General features: G+C 32.7%; 1 long non-coding RNA gene and 2 pseudogenes across 1 annotated transcript; 1 reads left to right on the top strand and 2 right to left on the bottom strand.

Annotated features, from left to right (window-relative positions):
• Window positions 1–8,061: 8,061 nt before the first annotated feature.
• Window positions 8,062–9,202, bottom strand: LOC149059602 (uncharacterized; annotated as a pseudogene).
• A 226-nt stretch (window positions 9,203–9,428) lies between these two features.
• LOC149059601 (uncharacterized) lies at window positions 9,429–13,617 on the bottom strand (annotated as a pseudogene).
• Window positions 13,618–19,207: 5,590 nt separating this feature from the next.
• LOC149059600 (uncharacterized) lies at window positions 19,208–19,888 on the top strand. Its single transcript, XR_016189981.1, has 3 exons — window positions 19,208–19,273; window positions 19,374–19,442; window positions 19,542–19,888. It is a non-coding gene; the product is annotated as an uncharacterized LOC149059600 (long non-coding RNA).
• The last annotated feature ends 840 nt before the right edge of the window (window positions 19,889–20,728 follow it).

The raw sequence follows: 20,728 nt of genomic DNA, 5'->3' as shown, positions 1-20,728 counted from the left end.
TTTATGAGATAATTTCCAAGATCAACCTTTTAAAAGTAAAAAAATAAACGTGCAAATATTTATTATACAGAATACAGATTTACCCAGAGCATCATGTGTCAGTGTCATAATATATGCATATTATACTATTGGTAAGAAGGGGAGTCCACTACTGGTAAAGCATTATTAACTCTGACATATAATACTGTCGTGTCTGGGATAATAATATTTTACCAGTACTGATTGGTACTGGAAGTACAGTAATGACCAGTGCTGACCAGTACTGGAGTACAGTACCGATCAGTACTGGTAAAGCGTGATCATCCCAGACATATGCCAGTACTGTCCTAACACTGGCGGTCAGTAGTGTGCCAGTATTGGCCAGTACTGGTACAGTATCGCGCCCGTTGTAAATTTCCGATTGGGCGGTCACACTGCAACAACCAGTGGCACTTCCACATTCGAAGCTAGAATAGGGGCCCTCGACATAAAATTCGAAGCAACTATTCTAGACAACCTGTATTGCGACGCGTTACTAGGACATGACTTCCTTGTCAATAACGAAGTCTCTTGGGATTACGCCGCATGCACGATTCATATGGGTCAGTGGCGTAGCGTGTGCATATGCTGTGTATGCACAGCATACACTTCCCAAATTGAAATAATAATTTTTTTTTGTATTAATAATGTAATATTTTTATAAAAACATGTTAGATTGTATTAATTTAATATTTTATAATATTATAATATTTTGTATATTTTCTTCTAAGTACATTAGGATTGATTAATCCGCAACACTACGGCCGCGTCGCGCTATTGTCCGTCATATTTATATCTAATGGCTAATACCTATCATGTAACATGTTCATTATGTACGCAGTATGCACGTTGGCGATTGCATACTAGTACAGACATTTAGCGACAGCTATTTATATTTCTTATCGATAATATTAATAACAAAACATAGAATGCTCGCGGTCGTGTTTACGTCACTCGTGTATGCTGGATCAGTATTGCATACGCTATTGCATAGAGCCGTCTATCGTATATTTTGCCGGCTATAATGTTATATTAAAAAATTATTATTTAAAGTTGTAAAGTGCGTATAATTAATTTATATTATAAGTGTGACATATCGTTTTTAAATTAAAACTATTTAAACTAGTTTCGAGTTATATTTTAAGGCTACGCTTTTATTAACTTACAACTTCAATGCATACACTAAGCTGAAACGCACGCTACGCCACTGATATGGGTAAACAAATTCGTACGTCGACATGTTGGAAAGGGAAGACGCAACCACCCGCCACCAGACCCGACCTATTGCAATTAGAATTCGGTAACGACACCGAATTGCGCGTAAAACTTACCGCGGTATTAAATAAATACGCGGTAGAGTTCACCGACAAAGTAGGACGTACCAAACTAATTGAACACGAAATTTTGTTAAAAGACCCATCAACAATCGCGCTAAAACCATACCCGTACCCACAGCAGAAGCAAACGGCTATCGATGATATGGTGCGCGATATGGAAACACAGGGGCTCGTAGAACCTAGCACTTCGCCGTGGGCCGCACCAGTAGTATTGGCAAAGAAAAAAGACGGTTCATTTCGTCTCTGTGTCGACTACAGGAGGCTCAACGAAGTAACGGAGTCCGACGCGTACCCAATGCCAGATCTCAACAAGGTGATTAGGCAAATGCGGGGCGCAAAAGTATTTAGTATTCTCGATCTTAGGAGCAGCTACTGGCAAGTACCACTACATAAAGATGCGCGAAAATACACTGCTTTCCGGACGCGTAGAGGCTTATTTCAGTTCCGGGTCCTACTTTTCGGTCTCAAGAATAGTCCGATGACCTTTGTAAGACTCATGAACGAAGTCAGTCATGAGAGGGTACCAATATGATTTCGTACAAGTATAACTAGACGATATAGTAATATTTTCACGGGACGAGTAGGAACACCAAGGCCACCTAGACAAGGTTCTTGAACGTCTTAAGAGGTTTGGGCTAACGTGCAACACAAAAAAATGTAAAATCGGTTTACGCGAAATTTCATTTTTGGGGCACATTGTAGATTCGGAAGGGATAGAAAAACAACCGGAAAAACTAGTCTGCATCGACAATTTTCCGGTTCCACGTAAGGTAAAGGACGTTCGAAAATTTTTGGGGGTGTGCAACTGGTACAACCAGTTCGTGGACAACTACGCGGACACCATAGCGCCCCTAACAAATTTATTAAAACAGGGGGTTAGGTGGAGGTGGACAGATGTTGAACAACGCGCGTTCAAATCAATAAAAAACGCGCTAGTCACATCACCAAAATTATCTCCGCCCGATTACAGCAAACCGTTCTGTCTACAAACCGACGCAAGTGAGATAGGCGCGGGTGCAATTCTTTTCTAAAGGGGTGACAGACCTGAGGAAAGACGCATAGTGTCCTACGCGAGCAAAAAGTTTAACGAGACACAAACAAGGTACGCCGCGGTCGAACGCGAGTGCTTGGCTGTAATATGGGTGACCGATAAATTTCGTCCCTACCTAGAGACCCGGCGATTTGAACTCCTCACCGACAACTCGGCGCTGACGTGGTTACATAGGGCCAAGGACAAAAATTCTAAATTAACACGTTGGTCACTACAACTAGCTAATTTAGATTTTCGTACAGTACACGTCCCGGGAATACATAACGAAGCACCAGACTTGTTATCCCGCGACCCGGCACCCGGACCACCCGTAGACGAGGAGCAACTCGAGGAAAAATTGGTCGGAGTACCAACAACTCCGACGACAAATGTTGACCTCGAGGCCGATCGTATCTTCTCTATGTTCGAAAACTACGACAGGGACAACACCCCCCTCATCGCAGCGACGTTAGAACAGTGGCAGTCCGATGACACCACGATATGCGACGTCATCGCCGGTCTCAAGCTAGACGGGCCAGCACGTAACACAAGGAACGCCAAAACGAGAACCGACACTTATGTCTTTTCCGACAGGCTCTTACGTGTAAACGTCGGCCCTAACGCGCTCATCGTGATACCGAAATCCAAAGCACAACACGTAATTTGGAGGTGTCACGATCACGTCTTATCCAACAACCCCGGTTGGAAAGAGACGTACCGGGCGGTTCGGCAACGGTACTATTGGAAAGGTCAAAAGAACGACGTAAGGTTATATGTCGGTGCGTGCCACGTATGCGCGTGCACAAAACCACTCAACACACGTCCTAATGACCCAATGCAACCTAGAACCCCCCGACAACCTTGGGAAGTTATTAGTATCGATTTAATGGGCCCATACCCACATTCCGGTAAGGGAAAATCGTATATACTAGTAGCAACTGACTGTTTTAGTAGGTGGACCGAGGCTTACCCCCTAGGCACAGCAACCTCTACGACAATAATCGAAACGTTAGAACGCGAGTTCTTCTCACGTTTCGGTTACCCGCGCGTGTGTCTCAGTGACAACGGCCCAAATTCGTGTCGAACAAGATGTTAAACGCGTTAGAACGTTGGGGAACACAGGGTTGGACAACTCCAATTTACCATCCGAGGGCCAACCCAGTCGAACGCCGAAATCAAGATTTGAAAAAAGGTTTGCGCGCACAACTTGTAGACGGCAACCACAAATCTTGGGACACAAGCATGGGCGGATAGGCCAATTTTGGCCTACCGGGAAATTTTACAAAGGGGCCCCTCACATGAAAAAAAAGTCACTCGCTTCGCTCACAAGTACATTACTATATCAATTTTATTAAGTACCACATCAAAATAAAGCATAACACATAACCAACAATGTATAACAAAACAATTTTTTACTATTTAATCAAATTTAGTTTTTCATTTTAAAATAATAACATTCTACCAAATACTGGGCTCCTAGCTCCTAATTTATTTATGATGTCTTCGGAATGAATTTTGTTGAGAATATCTTTCTCTACATTCATTAGCAACATACTCTCTAATACATTCTGACCTATTGTATTTCTTAAATAATTTTTTACAAATTTTAATTTCGAAAATGTACGTTCACATTCTACTTGTATAATGGATAAAGTAAGCATAAATTTATATGCAAAGTGGAGGCCACGATATGTATTTGCGTATAAATTATAATTCACCAACACTTCATAACAGCAGGTTACACAATACTTGGTACTGGCACTATGCACACATACTATAATATCATCATCACTCGAGTCCTAGAACAAAACATAAAATAAAATATAACATAATTATTGATGATTTTATTTTTTAATATTTATGTAATAATAAATATAGATTACCATTTTCTGAATCATCACCATCATCAGTAACTTGATTATTTAGTTCATCATACACACAAGCAATGGTTTTTTTCAATTCTCTCCATTTAGATGTAAAGTCAACATATTCATTTCTAAGATCATCGTAAGTTATGTTCGGAATAAAATTTCTGATTTTTTCATATATTTTTATTAAAGCATTTGTTGGAAGTGGTAAATCTGGTTGAAAATTGTTTGGGTCAAGACAAGAAAAATCGGCACATAGTTGTTCATGTTTTTGAAATCTTGATGAAATACTTTCAATAACAGTATCAAATACTTGGTTATAAACATTGATTTCAAATGCCCGTAATGGATCTGTAATAGGATCATCTATTGATTCATAGTCAGTAAATTGTCTTTTTTTTTTTCTTACTCTAATATGAGGTAACTCATTTAGAATTTCTAAAGTATTATTCTCCATTTCATCAAATTTTTTATTGGTATATTCAACAAAAGTATTGGCTGCTTCTTTTATACATTGAAATTAGAGGGCAGGGAGGTTTTTTTAAAAATTCGCAAGTACATTTGGGCATATTTTAACAAACCTTCTTTTAAATTTTTTGCCTTGAATCGAGCATCTGGAGTTATACCTAAATTGTTTTCAATTTCATATTATGTAGTTATGAGATCAACATACAATCCATTTTCGGGTTCATTAAATTTTCCAAAAACCTTTGTCAATGCTGCATCTTTGGACCACCATCTTGTTTCGCCCATAGTACATATTTTTTTTTTGGAATTTTTGGTTGTCCATATGTCCATACGTTTATATGACTCACATATTAATACCGCACATCCTTGCAAGATACCAAACAAAGAAATAGATTGGACAATTTTGCTTGTAATATCACTAATAACTAAATTTAATACATGTGCATAACACCATACATGTACTTGTTCAACTGCTGCTTCGCTCATTTTGTGGAAAATCCATTATAAACTCCCTGCATATTTGCAGATCCGTCGGTTGCGTTTCCTATACAGCATTTTGGGTCTAGATTCATATCTTTGAGTACTTTTAAGAGTAACTCAACAAAATCGGAGCCTTTACTTGAGCTACACCTTACCATACCAACTAATCTTTCAAAGACAGATGTACCATTTACATATCTTAATATTATTGAGCATTGATCTGTAACGGATATATCTTGTGTTGTATCGAGTTGTACAGAATATATTACAGCATCTTTCACTTCATTAGAAATTGTAAATTTGATATTTTTAGCAATAATTTCAAGAATATAATTAATTGTAGTTTTTGATAAAAAAGTAACTTGACCTCCTCCTTGTTGGGCTCCAGAATTATGACATTTTAAACTTTTTTTTACAACTTTATCTAAATGTGATTTAAGCAAGGAATCATATTTACTAATAAGTAAAGTTATTTCCAAAAAATTGCCATGGTCTAAGGAAGAATCGTCGAGTGAATAAGCAGCCCCATTTGTTTTACCTCTATAACTTAATCCGCGCTTTCCAATTAACTTTAACACATCAATAAGACGAAGTAATACATTTCGATTGTTTTCAACTTGTATTTTTCTTATTGAACCAAGTCCGTGTGTTAAAAGTGAATCCACTGAGGAAAATTGCTTTTTCATCAAATGAGCATCAACATTTAATTTGTGTGTTATTGTTTCTTCGTGATCACTGACTCGCTCATATACATGTTTCCAGATAGAAAATCCTTTGGAAAATGATACAGAACCATCACAATAACAAAGACATATATTGCAAAATAAAGCTTTTTTCTTAACACAATAACATATCCATTTACGATGACCTCCATCCTTACGGTTGTACAATTTTGAAGGTTTGAATGGAATGTTGGTTTTCGGTTGATGAGGATGGAATGACCAAAAGCTTGTAAAATTAATATTTCTAGGTTTTATAAACATATCAGTAGCCTCTGTAAAAAAAAAAAAGTTGTACTTGTTTAAAATTATAGAATTCAAATTTACGTATAACATTTATTATAAACTATTATTATTAGCACTCAGTGTGCTGAAACATTTTAATTTACAATAAAAAAATAAAAATAAATGTAGGTGTATATTATATAGGTACCATTATCAATATTTGAACAGGTTTCAACTATTTCCATGGTATCAACATTTTCAACATTTTCAATTGTATAAACTTGATTTTTTCATTGTCTTGTTTTGAAGCATTGACATCTAGAAAGTAGTTTTAGTTTTTAAAATAGTTTAGGTAAAAAAGTTAACTAGAAATTACCATTATCTCTTTCATTTTCAATAGCAGTACTGTTATATTTTTTCAAATTACTGTCACCTACAGATGATAATTGGAAATTAGATTTATATAATTAAAAATTAGGTATATAATATTATATAAGGAACCTACCATTATCAACATTTGAACAGGTTTCAACCTCGGTTTCAACTATTGCCATGGTATCAACATTTTCAATATCTTTAATATATTGTTTTGAAGAATTGACATCTAGAAAGGGAAGTTTTCATTTTTAAAATAGTTTAGGTAAATAAGTATAGAAAAATAACTAGAAATTACCATTATCACTATTCAGATTTTCTCTTTCATTTTCAATTACACTACTGCTACATTTTTTCAAATTATTGTCACCTAAAGATGAAAAGTGGAAAGTATATTTATAAAATTATTCAGTTAAAACATAATATATCTAATGTTTTATATTATTATAATTTTGTTTTTTAATTAAACTAATTCTGAAGTCTTAACATTATTCCAAAATTAAATACAATACAATTAATGCATCAATTTACCTTCTAGCTTAGTATAATTTGAAAAATTGTCTGTTATATTAGCATATAAAAAATGCATAATATATCTATAATATAAATATATTATAACAACATAAATTATCAATTAAGTACATCTTATTATACAAGTGTTTAAGTTAAGTTTTTATACTTCAAATAATGTTAAAAATTATAAATATAATAGACACATTCAGAACACAAATTGTGTCTTAAATATTTTAAGTACCTATATTTATTTGACAAACCCTACTTATTTTATACTGCTAATTGCTACCTATCAAATGTAATAATGATATTAAGATATCTATACAAAATATAGTGTAATTTTAGTTAATATACAATATAATATATAATATAACCAATGTGAGTACTTACTTGATTTTACAAAATTTAATTTTTTTTGATTAGGGTTTTGACCTTCCTTTCTAAGCAACTCTTTCTCCTTTTTTTTCGTTTAGCACTTTCGCTTTTATGTAATTTTTTGGAATTGCCCATTGAAAAAAATAAAACAGCACGTAAACGTCTGTTTTAACTGTATGTCTGTATGTACTATGCAATGTGTAAGAACTAAGGAATATAATATATAACACTGAATAATGATCAACTATATAACTTAAACTATCAAGAAAAATGACTAACGATTAACCGCGAGTTAGAAGAAACGTTATGTCTGCAATAGTGCAATAAGTATATAATAATTATAATTTTACAATTTGTTTGTGATAAGATATCGGTAAAATAGTAAATATTACCACGATTAAAGATAGTATGGTTGCGTGACGACGACCAAAAAAGCGTCGATGAAAGTGCTTACGTCTTAACTGACTACCTAATGCTGCCATCTAGTGGTTTTATGTAGAAAATACGAGTTCATACATACAACCACTAGATGTGTAAATTACCATAGTTATTACTTATTAGCATTTTGAATTTTTTTGATATGTATTAGCATTGCAAAAAATAATTTAAAAAGTCAACACATTTTACAGGTAAATACTATTCTTTATTTTTTATTACGAAGAAACTTATTTTGACAGTTTTTGTTTTGTTTTATTTTGTTTTTTCATTTCCTGGTTTTTAGTATAATATGAGTATTGCCTCATATGCATTGTTATATAATGTACATAAATATCAGTCATAACTTTACTCTTGTGCTCTACACGTCCCCATTGTAATTTAAAATTAATATTTTGTAGAAATTCATCAATTGTATCATCAAATACATCAATAGAATCTGCATGTTTCTTAAAACAAGATTCTAACTCCTTAATATATAAAAATATCGGGCGATTAGGGTGTGTTAAAAATCCTCTAGTTTTCATATTTATTAAATCTGCTTCTGGGTCTGGTAGTATTCCATATTTTGCTTCTAAACATTTTATACATAAGTCGCACTTAAAACTGTTTTTCAAACGTTTTACTATGTAACTGTGAACAGTGAACGTATTATATAATTAATTTAGTAAGATAAACCTTCAAGATAGTACCCAGATATTTACCCAGTCAGAAAGTACACAATGCATTCAAAAACTGTTGATTCAGGTATATTACAATAATTGTGTTCCTGAAAAGAATCATCAAAGTCCCAAATATCTTCTTCTACTATATTATCCATTTTTGACTTCAGTTTTTTATTTTTTCTGTGCTTTCTAATGAGTTATTTTGTTCATTTATAATTTCCTTTAAATCAGCTATATTTATTATTGGTATGTTTTCTAAATAAAATAAAATATTATGTTTTTTATTAATTGATAGAACTTTGTAGGATATAGAAACATCCATAATGCTGATTGGATTGTGGATACCTTCAAGAATAGTACAATTCCCAGTTTTGGGAGGTTTTACTAAACTGTAAACTGATAACAATCTATATAATTGCATAAATGATGTTGACGATGGATGGTCGTTAGGCCCATTTACTTGTCGAATAAACCCAAAAAATCTCTGAAATGTTAATATGTTCAATGTTCATATTATAAAAATAAAAACAATTAAATAAACAACTAAATAATACTAACTTCCAGACAATCCTGATTCATTTTTGCTGTCAAAACATATGCAAATCCACATTGATTGAGTAAATGGTTTGACAAATCTATAGTGGAACTAATGGTCATTCTCAATCCTTCAGATGTTTGTCTTGTGAGGAATTCATCTTCGTTAATTAGGTTCTGATTTAAATTTTCTTCCCAGTTGTTTAACCAATTTAATGTATACTTAAGTACCTAGAAATCAAATATTTATTATAGTCATATATGTTACATAAAAATCTAAACCTATCATCTACTCAAATAATAAACTGTGCTACATGCATACATAAATACATTCTAATACTTTCTTGATATTAAATAAATACATAGATACTAATACTTTCCTGATATTACTGACACAAAAGCATCATGCAACACATATAGGAAACAAAAACCTCTAAATCTTTTCCATTTGGTTTTATGCCTTCAGCCGGAAACTTTCTGTTTAAAGCATCAAATAAATTATTCATTAAACGTGTAAAGTCTACAGTTTCTTCGCAGTTTTCAAAACCATCAAACTTTTTCATTTTATAAAATTCTATACCGGTTGCCATTGATAAACTAAACAACTACAAATAGCAAAAATGTTTTATGCTTATAAATAATATCATATGAAAAGTATGATGAATTAAATTTAATAATAGAATATAAAATTATAGTAAAAAAAAATATAATATTTACTTGTGAAGCAAATTTGACTTTCATTTTTGTCAAGTTGTTCAAATCAAAATGACTTTTGGTCAATTTAGGACAAACTTTAAGCATGGTTTTTGTATCATAAGAAAATACCTTTTCATAAAAACCCCATTGTATGTATTGTTTATTTGGATGAACCTACATGACATACACGCAAATAATCATAAGTAATAACATAAATAAATATGAAGGATAAGGTATGTAATTATTTAATTAGTATTATGTATTTACAATACCATTTGTGAAAAAAAAAACAAAATGTTATTTAGTAAGAAACACTTACTCTTAATTTTTTCTTTGTAAATAATCGGTTTCTTACAGTTTTTAGTAAGTGAGGGGCATCAGAAAATACAAATACTTTTCGATTAGGGTCATATAAGGATTTTCAAAAAAGTTTTTAAATTTATCTGCTTTTCCACATACACCCAAAGCATTCCATAATGAACGATTTGTAGCTGCCCCATCACTTGTTATTCCCATAACTTGAATTTCTACATTTTCAAGAAGTAGAATAGCTTAAAGAATAATTTTTGCTAACTCCATTCCTAAAAAAAATATTTTTATCAAACAAGTTGCAAACTGAAATACAAGCTAATTTTTAATAACCTTTCACAGGTCCTTTTGATGCAAACATAGCAATTGGTTGATGCACACGGTCAGCCAAACCTTGAATCATTAAAACTAGAGCATAATTTGCTTTTTCTAATGTCTTCGGCTTGAACTCATCTCCATAATCTTCGAGACCATTATAAGTTAAATTTCTAGTATTTACATTTAAACTTTCTCTAACAAAGATTTCATCAAATACAAGGATAACTTTTTTTTGATTCTCTGTTTTTTTGCTGAATTTTTTTTTAAGAAGCTTAAAGAAATCTTTATCAAAACCGCATCCAATTTTTACTGCTAATAAATGTTTGCGAATTGTCGATATGGAATGCAAGGGAAGTATATTTTGTTCTTTTAAATATTTGTATCCACTAGGAGATCTTTAACAACATAAAGAAGACAACTTAATCAATACCTATAATACATATTTTTATCTTAAAAATTAATAAAACATTTTTTACCGTATTTGAAATAGTAAACATAGCAACATCCAATTATCACTATATCTTCTATTTTTTGTGTTTTTTACTTTGGCTGCACGATTGTAACGAATATACTGACGACGCGACGCCTAACGGAATAATACAGTAATAATATAATATCGATCACAAAAATAACATAACATAAATGCCAATAGAGCGCGCGGATCGAGAGAGAGTGCGAAACCCGTATAGAGATATATTGTAACCGTGTACTTCTACATGCCCCCGGGATACCCGGCTACTTATATAGGAGCGACCGATACGCTGGAAAAGACACCTTCCCGACACGCTCTGACCGTATCTAGTACCTGGCTACTGCAGCCTCGGTCTCTAATCGGCCTCTTAACCGACGGCTATTGGACGGCTAGAAGCAGTCGGCCGACTAGCCACGTGCCAGAGTGTGTTTTCCGCCGCGCCGTTATTATTATCCGCGCCGTAATCGCCGTCGTTATCGTGTCTGTTGCAATATAACTATATATACGTGTTTTTTGCCGCTGCGGTATCACCCGTATGATACTATATAATATCGCCACCGTAATATATATATATACCTATAACTTTTCGTGTTTACGTAAAATATTACGCGAATTCGTCTCATTTTACACTCGTGATTACGTCTGTTAACGTCACCTGAACGTATTTAACATTATATTCCGAATAATAGTAAGTAATTAAAAATTTATATCTCTACAGTCTACATGTTTGTGAGTATAATTAATATCAAAGCCGATATCTTAACATTATATAAACTCGCGAAATAATAATCCTGTATAACTGTTTTGTATAATATTATCATGATCTATGTATTGTATGCTTATCTCAATGTATAACTATTTAATCTATGTATGTTATTATAAATCAATAAAATTATTTTGCTAATGAATAAAAAACTGAATTCTCAGTATATATAAAAATTCATTACAAAAACTTCCTTGATCAATTCACTTTGGGCTTCCGATAAATTATTATCTTTTAATTGATTTTCAAGTTTTTCTTTACTCACATTTTTCATTTCGGTTTGTACTCTTACTAGGTGAGCTTGTAATCTAGTTATTGTTTTGCTTTTTCTTCTATGTTTTTTCTTTACAATATCTATAGTTCTATTAAGTCTTTCCAAATTTTGTTTTTTTCTAGGGGAGAAGTATATCCTGATTGTATGATTATTTTCAATTTTATATCGCTTGTGTCTTATTGAGTATAATAAACGATTGCACCATACACATATATTACTGAAACATAGAAAACAAAACAGTTAATTTATTTTGATTTGACTATAATTGATAGAAATGCAGCTAATTTACCTGTCATTTGTTGGTAGTACTGTTAAACAATTTTTATGTCTCCATTGACCATGTGTCTCTACAAAATTTGGACCAAATGAATTTTTAATGTCAGGATATTCATACGAAGAAACAGCCCCTTTACAACATTTAATATTTTCAATTTTATTAATAAGTGAAATGAAATCCTCAGTATTTTGAATTTCATTAATTGATGTAATTCCAATACTCAATAAACTGATAATTTTCCCATTAATGTGCAAGATTAAATCAGAATATAGAAAAATTAAATATATTATTATTTATTAAATATTTAATACAAAAACAATGTGTAAGTAAAACATAAAATATATATTGTAACCTATATTATTAGTTCATATGTATAAGAATAACTATTATTTAGTTATATTTGTACAATTTGTTATTAATTATTATACTGAATAAGAAAAAGAAACATTTACACTTTAGCATAACACAAAATAAATATACACACCTTTAGTTAAAACAAGGTGTTTTTCAATATATCTTGGTACATTTAACTTGAATTTACTTAATGTATGAAATGATAAAGCTAATATGTGATCCTTTGTTTTATATTCTAAATTTTTGAACCAATTGTTCATCAAAGGAACAGTCTTTATATTTTGCAATATCTGAATGAATAATGTATCTATCTATTAAAACAAAAATACTTTGGTTAGTGTTTAGAACTGATTACAGAATATAATAATTTAAAACCTATGGGTACCTTCCTTTTTTTTGGAGCTGAATGATGTTCTATCATTGTTGATTCAGCACATAGTGTAAAAGAAAAATCATTAACAGAAGCATCTGCTGTTTGAGTACTAGTTGATGAATTTTCCTCAAGAATTGCATCAAAGTCCTTTAATTTAATAAAATAAAAATAGGTAAGAATGGTAAGATACATAAACAAGATTTAAGTCAAGAATTAAATAACATAAATTCAATAAATTATATTATACTATATATTTATATAGAATATAGATATTACACATTACATAACAGTAAATACCAATTTAAAAAATACCTACCTCCTGCATGTTGTTATTTGAAGTTGAAAACAATGATAGGTCAGTACAAGTTAATAATGATGATATTGCACCTTTTTTTAACTGCTTCCTTTTATAACATACCTGTAAACATTTTATTTTGACAAACATTTGTTCATTTGTTTTTCAGGTATAAATAGGTATATTTGCAGATTTACTTTACATTGTTATTAATGTTCTTAGACTCTTAGTAACTTTTGAATACCTACTTACCGAATAATTATTCAAACCAGAATTCCAACAGCTTATTATGTCGCATTCATTAAAATGAGAAGCACATACACGATGGCTTTTTTTTAATTTCATGCCTAAAGCCTCCTCCCATTTATTTTTTTCCAGCTCATTCTTTGGTACTCCAAAAGTGGTGTTTGCCACAGAATGTGGTGAGCGAATACAACAAGACATTTTTGGGGTAGTACTGGTAGTAGTCATTAATATAAATAATATATCACAATTTTGTATATTAGAACGAGATATTATGTTAATAATGTGTAAAATGCTGTAGTAAATCACAGTTGATATAAAAAACAAATTCCCGAATCCCGATCCTTATTACTTTACTATAGCTAAAGAAATATATAATAATATATTTATACACAATAACATTGTGGTCTACCACCATGCTATCTATGATCGAAATCAAAAACATATAAATTAGTTCTTGTGAATTTATTGAGCGATAGAGAGCTTATACATTATCATACGTCGTCACGCAACCATACTATCTTTAATCGTGAATATTACATTATATTACCGCACACAAATACACGATAGCACTGAAAAAGTCCAATGTTTAGTTTAGATTATTCTAAAAATAGTATCTACAACAACCGATTTGTGAGTGATTACCCACCTCACCAGTTACCAGTTTCAACCGTGACCCACTACCCGCAGCCAACCATAACCGACGTTGTAGTTGTGAGAGCGCGGCGGCTGCGGGCCGATAAGAAATGTTTTGAAAAAGACCACAGATAGTAATGTATATGAGATATAACTGATATAAGATTATAATATTTTATTTGATATTTCAAATTATTTCTATCGTAGGTAATTGCATTTTATTAAAGGGCCCCATTACCGAAATACGAAGGGGGGCCCACCGGGAAATTCCCGGTTTCCCGGTAGGCCTATCCGCCCATGGACACAAGACTACCCGCAATCCTATTTTCAATACGGAACAGGTGTAACGAACAGACATGCTACCCACCCGCGGTCCTCGTTCTCGGCAGGGAATGCAAAAGACCCGGAAATTGGGCGCTGTCAAGTTCAACACCGGTCGGTATCGTAGTGCGGGAGCAACAGGTTCTAAGCAAAAAGGTAGGGGTACAACCAAGCGCGAACACCGGGACACCGGTAAAGTTCAGCAAGGGCGACGTAGTATACAACAAAGCACACCATCTATCAAAGGCACATTGCAATTTTCATGCTGGGTTCGCACCGAAATGGTGGGGACCGGTAGGGCTGGCGAAGCAAGTCGGAAAAGGAGTTTTCCTGACCAACCAGCAGCCACCACGGAAAATACATGTGTCTTGCTTAAAACGCGCACCCACGGGACAAAATTAAAATATATTATTGTTCCGTTTGCGTCACCACAACCACACCAACTGTTGCATAAATTGTTATGTTTTTTTTTTTTTGTACCCGCCACCTATTACTCCTTCCCTGTACGGCAACGATGTATTTACAGACAACATGAGCGGACAAAACAGGGAGAAGTGGCAGCAGGTGGCCGACCTCATAGAACAGCTCGGGCTAGTGGCCGCGGACCAGCCAACAACAGTCGCTCAGGTCAACAATTTGACTTGTAGTGGTGGCTAAACGTATTGCTAAGTGCATTGGTATTGAAATAATAAAATAAATTATTGTACCTGTACGCGCCCAATATTAGGGAGTACGGGACTAATGGGTTGTGATACTTGAACTAAAAGCTACCGTCTCTTGGTTAAATAAATATCCTATCGCTAATTGTCTATGTCTAATTACCCCTGATACTTGCTGGATAGGCAACTATATGGACGTGACGACACCAAGGAACGGGAGAGTGCTATTTTGGGAAAGAGGATGGTACAGGTTAATTATGGGGAGGGGGTCTCTGTGATCGGTTCGGTATGGTGCAATGATCACAGAGCTCACAACAACTAGGGACAAGACTTAAACTAAAACTTAAAATAATGAGGTCTTGAGGTGATTGGAGTGCAGTGACGGTGGTCTGGACGGTCTGGGCGGCCTCCCACACACCACGGCGAGTGCTGGTGGTCTTACGCGGGTGTGGACAGCACGACGCTCAGACGAAGATGGCCCACGCGTTGCTGAACTCGAGGAATCTGAGGATCTTGTCAACCTGGGCGGCCTCCCACACACCACGGCGAGTGCTGGCGGTCTTACGCAACGGTGAAACAGCACGATGACCAGACGAAGATGTCGTAATCGACGAGTATGCGATGTATAGGATTACGTACTAACCTTCAGTAGGAGTCGACGTAGTGACATTCATATACGACAAATCGGGTGATGAATAAAATAGCAACAAAAAAAAACACCCATGATTTTACGCCTGAATGGCGAGACAAGTATAATGAATTTCGTGTCGCATTGACAACGAATGAAAATAATAAATATAACAATGTAACAATAATAATTGATGTGATGATTGCGCTCAATGCGACTTCCAATAAAAAAGAGTTCAACATAACTCTAAAAGACAAAAACAACGCTACAGTAGCGGAATAGCAACGAACACATAGACACGGTGACGCCAATAATACATAATAATAATAATAAGGGCGTTGGCCGCAAAAACAATAATAAAAAAAAATAATGATTAATAAGAGATAATATGAAAATGATAATAAACATATGTGGCAAAGACCGACCAATAATTGTTCGGTAGAAAATACAAAGAGACTATAGATATAAATCAACATTATAATAATAATTAAATAATTTAAACAAAAAGGACTGAGTGGTGTGAAAGGGAAACGGGAGACGAGATTAGGAAAGGTGCCGCGACGCGACAATTAGACAACAGCGATATAACTTGTTTGGCGCGAACAGTACCTATCATTGCATTCAAATTTAACCTACCATAGTCAGAGGTCCACCCAACCCCCGAATGTACAGCAGTGCGGTACCCACTTATCCGCTTTTCTTTCTTTTTTTTTTCTTTTTTATTGGTCTTGAAATTTAAATAGAATTTAAATTTCCGCTTAGAATACTATGGCCATTAGCGTTAGTTCAATTTATATAATATGAAAGAATAATAATATAATATAATTAGTTAATTATAATATACAAAATAAATACCAGATTTTTTTTAAATTATTTGTTTTAGTTAACCTTGCTGCAAATGACAGTGTTAGTCATTCCGATGTGGATGACAAAAAACTTAAATTCATGTTTATAATATGTTGTCCATTTTGCAATAAAAAATTTATTTATGAAACAACTTTCCTTTACCACCTTCATCAGGTGCATTTCCCACTAAAGCAACCAACATGTAGAGAAAATTCAAAGGTAAACTATTTTTTATTTTTTTTTTAAACAGATAAAGATGGCAATTTTTTTACAAATATTACTGTAATATTATTATTACTATATGGTGTTTTCTTTATTTTAATAGAATATGTTAAATATGCTTGCAAGTTCTATCCATCAGTTCCCCCAAAACAAATATATAACATCAATAGGTCTTTTACATATTTTATTAAACAGTTACGGTGCAAGAATTAAAAGTATTGAGAAATTTAATCATATTTCAAATACGAAGTGCAGTACAATCCAAAGCTTAATATATCAAAAAATCAATGTATGTAACAATTATAATAATATACATATATATATAATTTCACAATAAAAATAATTGCACAATATTTATTTACAGATACTCTCAAGATACAAAAATATAAATAATATTATACACTACGTAGAGGCAGAGGGGCTTGCTGAATATATTGTGGATTCAGAGCCTCACACATTAAATAATATAGCATCAAGATTCACGATTGAAAAAATAGATAAAAAAAATAGGGGGAAAAAATAGCTATAATTAAAAAATCAACAATAGACATACTTAAAAGTGAAGCCGTTAAACAATATTGTAAATTTCTTTTAACTAATCTACCAATCAAAAACAATCAAAAGCCATCAGCCATTTCCGAACTTAACTTTTTTTAAAAAACCAACACTCCATCCTCCTCAATACATAATACATTCAACATAAACAATCTCCTGCAATCGGCCACCTCAAATAGAATTCATAGATTACATTTTCAGCTGTGTTATATTATATTACTCCCCTGATATTCTTCATGAGCAAGTCACATTTTGTAATATATCTTAATGCCTAATTTGAGTAGTTCAATCTTATTGCATCTCATGTTTCAGTGTCCAATTGTGTGAAGTGGATACATTAGAAGACATCTATAACCAAAAAAAAATGTTAATACAACTGAATATATTCATCAAATATATAGAAATTTACTATCAACAAATAAAGGGGTTGGTAGATGACAAAGGCAATGCCATCCTGAATTGTCTACCATACATAAATTGTAACCATTTGTATTCAATGGATAAACAATTTTATGAATTCATAATGGCAGTAGAATCATGGTGGCTGAATCCATTTATTGATCTAAATTATAAAAACACAAAGTAAATTTTAAAATTCAATATTCTATCACATAACCTAAATAATTAAAATAAATAATGTAATACCTTAATTTATAAAAAACAGGTTAAACCCTTGTTGTTGTCCGGATGTCAGAATTCAAATTGATGACAAGTCGGCCATTGAATTCTTTACCCCAGATCCAAATATCGACGATTACAATACAGTATTAGTATTGACTTGGGTTTATGTACCTATATTATGAAAACTTAAATTTTACTCAAAAGTACACAGTATGTTAATAATGTTTAGATATTTATAAGACAGCATTTTTTTTTAATTTAAAAATATTATCATAAGAACTCATAACATTACAATTACAAAATGATGCCTGTTACTACATAATTATTTAAAATGTATTAATGACTTAAATTTTACTTTTCCTTAGTTATCTAATATATATAATCACATTAAAATAATAATGTGCATTATAAGACACTTTTTATTGAAAAACCTGCACTGAAAGAAACATTAGTCAAATTAGTTAATGAAAATTATTTGACACTTCAAGAATACCATGGTTACAAAATATACAAACCCAATAAACAAAATATATATAACTATATTCAAAAATTTAAAAATTTAGCTATAGTAAACGACATAATATACATAACAAAAGATATATACTTGACGACAGCTGTTTTTTACAATGTAATTTTATTTGTTTGTCTTGAAACATCTGCAATGGTTCTTAAATATAAATAATGTAATGTAAGTATATCGTATATTAGAATTTAACAGCTCAGATTTATTTTTTAAATAAAATGTATGTAAAAATCAGTATTAATACTTAGACATTATGTTTAACAGGCGCCAGTTGTTGAACCCGACAAACCACCTACAAAACAGCAGAGTAAAAAGGTCGTAAATCATTGTAATGTAAGTATATTGTATATTAGATATTTATCAGCTCAGGTTTATTTTTTAAATAAAATGTATGTAAAAATCAGTATTAATACTTAGACATTATGTTTAACAGGCGCCTGTTGTTGAATCCAACGAACCACTTATAGAAACAATGCAGAGTAATAACGTCCTCAATCATTGTGATGTAAGTATATTGTATATTAGATATTTAACAGCTCAGGTTTATTTTTTAAATAAAATGTATGTAAAAATCAGTATTAATACTTAGAAATTATGTTTAACAGGCGCCAGTTGTTGAACCCGACAAACCACCTACAAAACAGCAGAGTGAAAAGGTCGTCAATCATTGTAATGTAAGTATATTGTATATTAGATATTTAACAGCTCAGGTTTATTTTTTAAATAAAACGTATGTAAAAATCAGTATTAATACTTAGACATTATGTTTAACAGGCGCCTGTTGTTGAATCCAACGAACCACTTATAGAAACAATGCAGAGTAAAAACGTCCTCAATCATTGTGATGTAAGTATATTGTATATTAGATATTTAACAGCTCAGGTTTATTTTTTAAATAAAATGTATGTAAAAATCAGTATTAATACTTAGACATTATGTTTAACAGGCGCCAGTTGTTGAACCCGACAAACCACCTACAAAACAGCAGAATAAAAAGGTCGTAAATCATTGTAATGTAAGTATATTGTATATTAGATATTTATCAGCTCAGGTTTATTTTTTAAATAAAATGTATTGTAAAAATCAGTATTAATACTTGGACATTATGTAACAGGCGCCAGTTGTTAACCGGGATCAAGAAGGGAGATTCATCTTGAAGTTACCAATTAAGCAGTTTTATTAGCATTGATTGAGAGAAGAATGCAAAGAGACAAAAACTTACAAGACAACTACCACAAGTTTATGGAAGATTACTTAGAACTAGGCCATATGAGAGAAGTTTCAGGTGAAACATTGATACCACATGCTGTATGTTACCTACCACACCATGCAGTCTATAAGACCACAAGTTTAACGACAAAGGTCAGGGTTGTGTTCGACGCATCAGCAAGAACTTCGTCAGGTGTATCCTTGAATGATATTCTAATGCGAGGACCAACCGTACAAGAAGACATTCAACTGTGGGCAATTATGTCTTGATTTTGGTGCTCACTCGGATTGGTAATGTCCACAGGACTATATACATATAGAGATGTATATGCAGAGATTCTATTTTTATTTATTAAACATAATATTATTTATAAATATCACGGAAGTTCTTTTTCTGTGTCGATTTTTGTTGTCATTAATTAAATATTGTAAACTGCATACACTAAACATTATACATCAGTCAGTCGATATTAGTATCTACACATGAATTGTAGTGAATAAGTGAACTGTAATTGTTTTGCCATAGAAGTTTCATAAACTTAAATATTATCATTTAAATCGCCAACTAATTTCTTTAAAATGGTTGGACGCAAATGTGCTCTGCCGCTTATTACTATTATTGACACTATTGTGAAGTTTTAAGATAGGGTGATCAGTAAAAACAACGCCGGTGAAAAAAGTAAGTACCAGCTACCTCCTACCTATGTGTACCTATATAAGTTATTTCAAATACAAATAACTTATTTTTTGTCACGCCTGCACCGAAAGTTTGGTTTTCGACCACGGTTGAAGCGTTCAAAAGCGTCCTTTTTTCGTCCAGTGGGCGGTAAAGTAGAAATCCCCAAAGTGCCGAGCGGAAAAGAGGAATTCCCCAAAAGTGCCGGGCGGAAAAGAGGAAATCCCCAAAAGTGCCGGCCGCCGGGCGCGTATCCCCTGCACAACCAGAAACTAAAATGTATACCTACCACAGTTCTTACAAAACATAAACTTTTCGTTACATCTTAAATGTATAGTATAACCTCCTTGCATGACGCATAAACATTTAAACATATTTAATTTGCACTGTTCCTAGATAAGTGCGTCGAACGATGC

Source organism: Diuraphis noxia, unplaced genomic scaffold (genome assembly GCF_037042655.1).
Source record: "Diuraphis noxia isolate RWA-SAM2 unplaced genomic scaffold, SU_Dnox_SAM2 contig0001, whole genome shotgun sequence".
Taxonomy (NCBI): Eukaryota; Metazoa; Arthropoda; class Insecta; order Hemiptera; family Aphididae; genus Diuraphis; species Diuraphis noxia.
The sequence above is the reverse complement of the archived record's forward strand: the minus strand, read 5'-3'. Positions and strand labels throughout refer to the sequence as shown.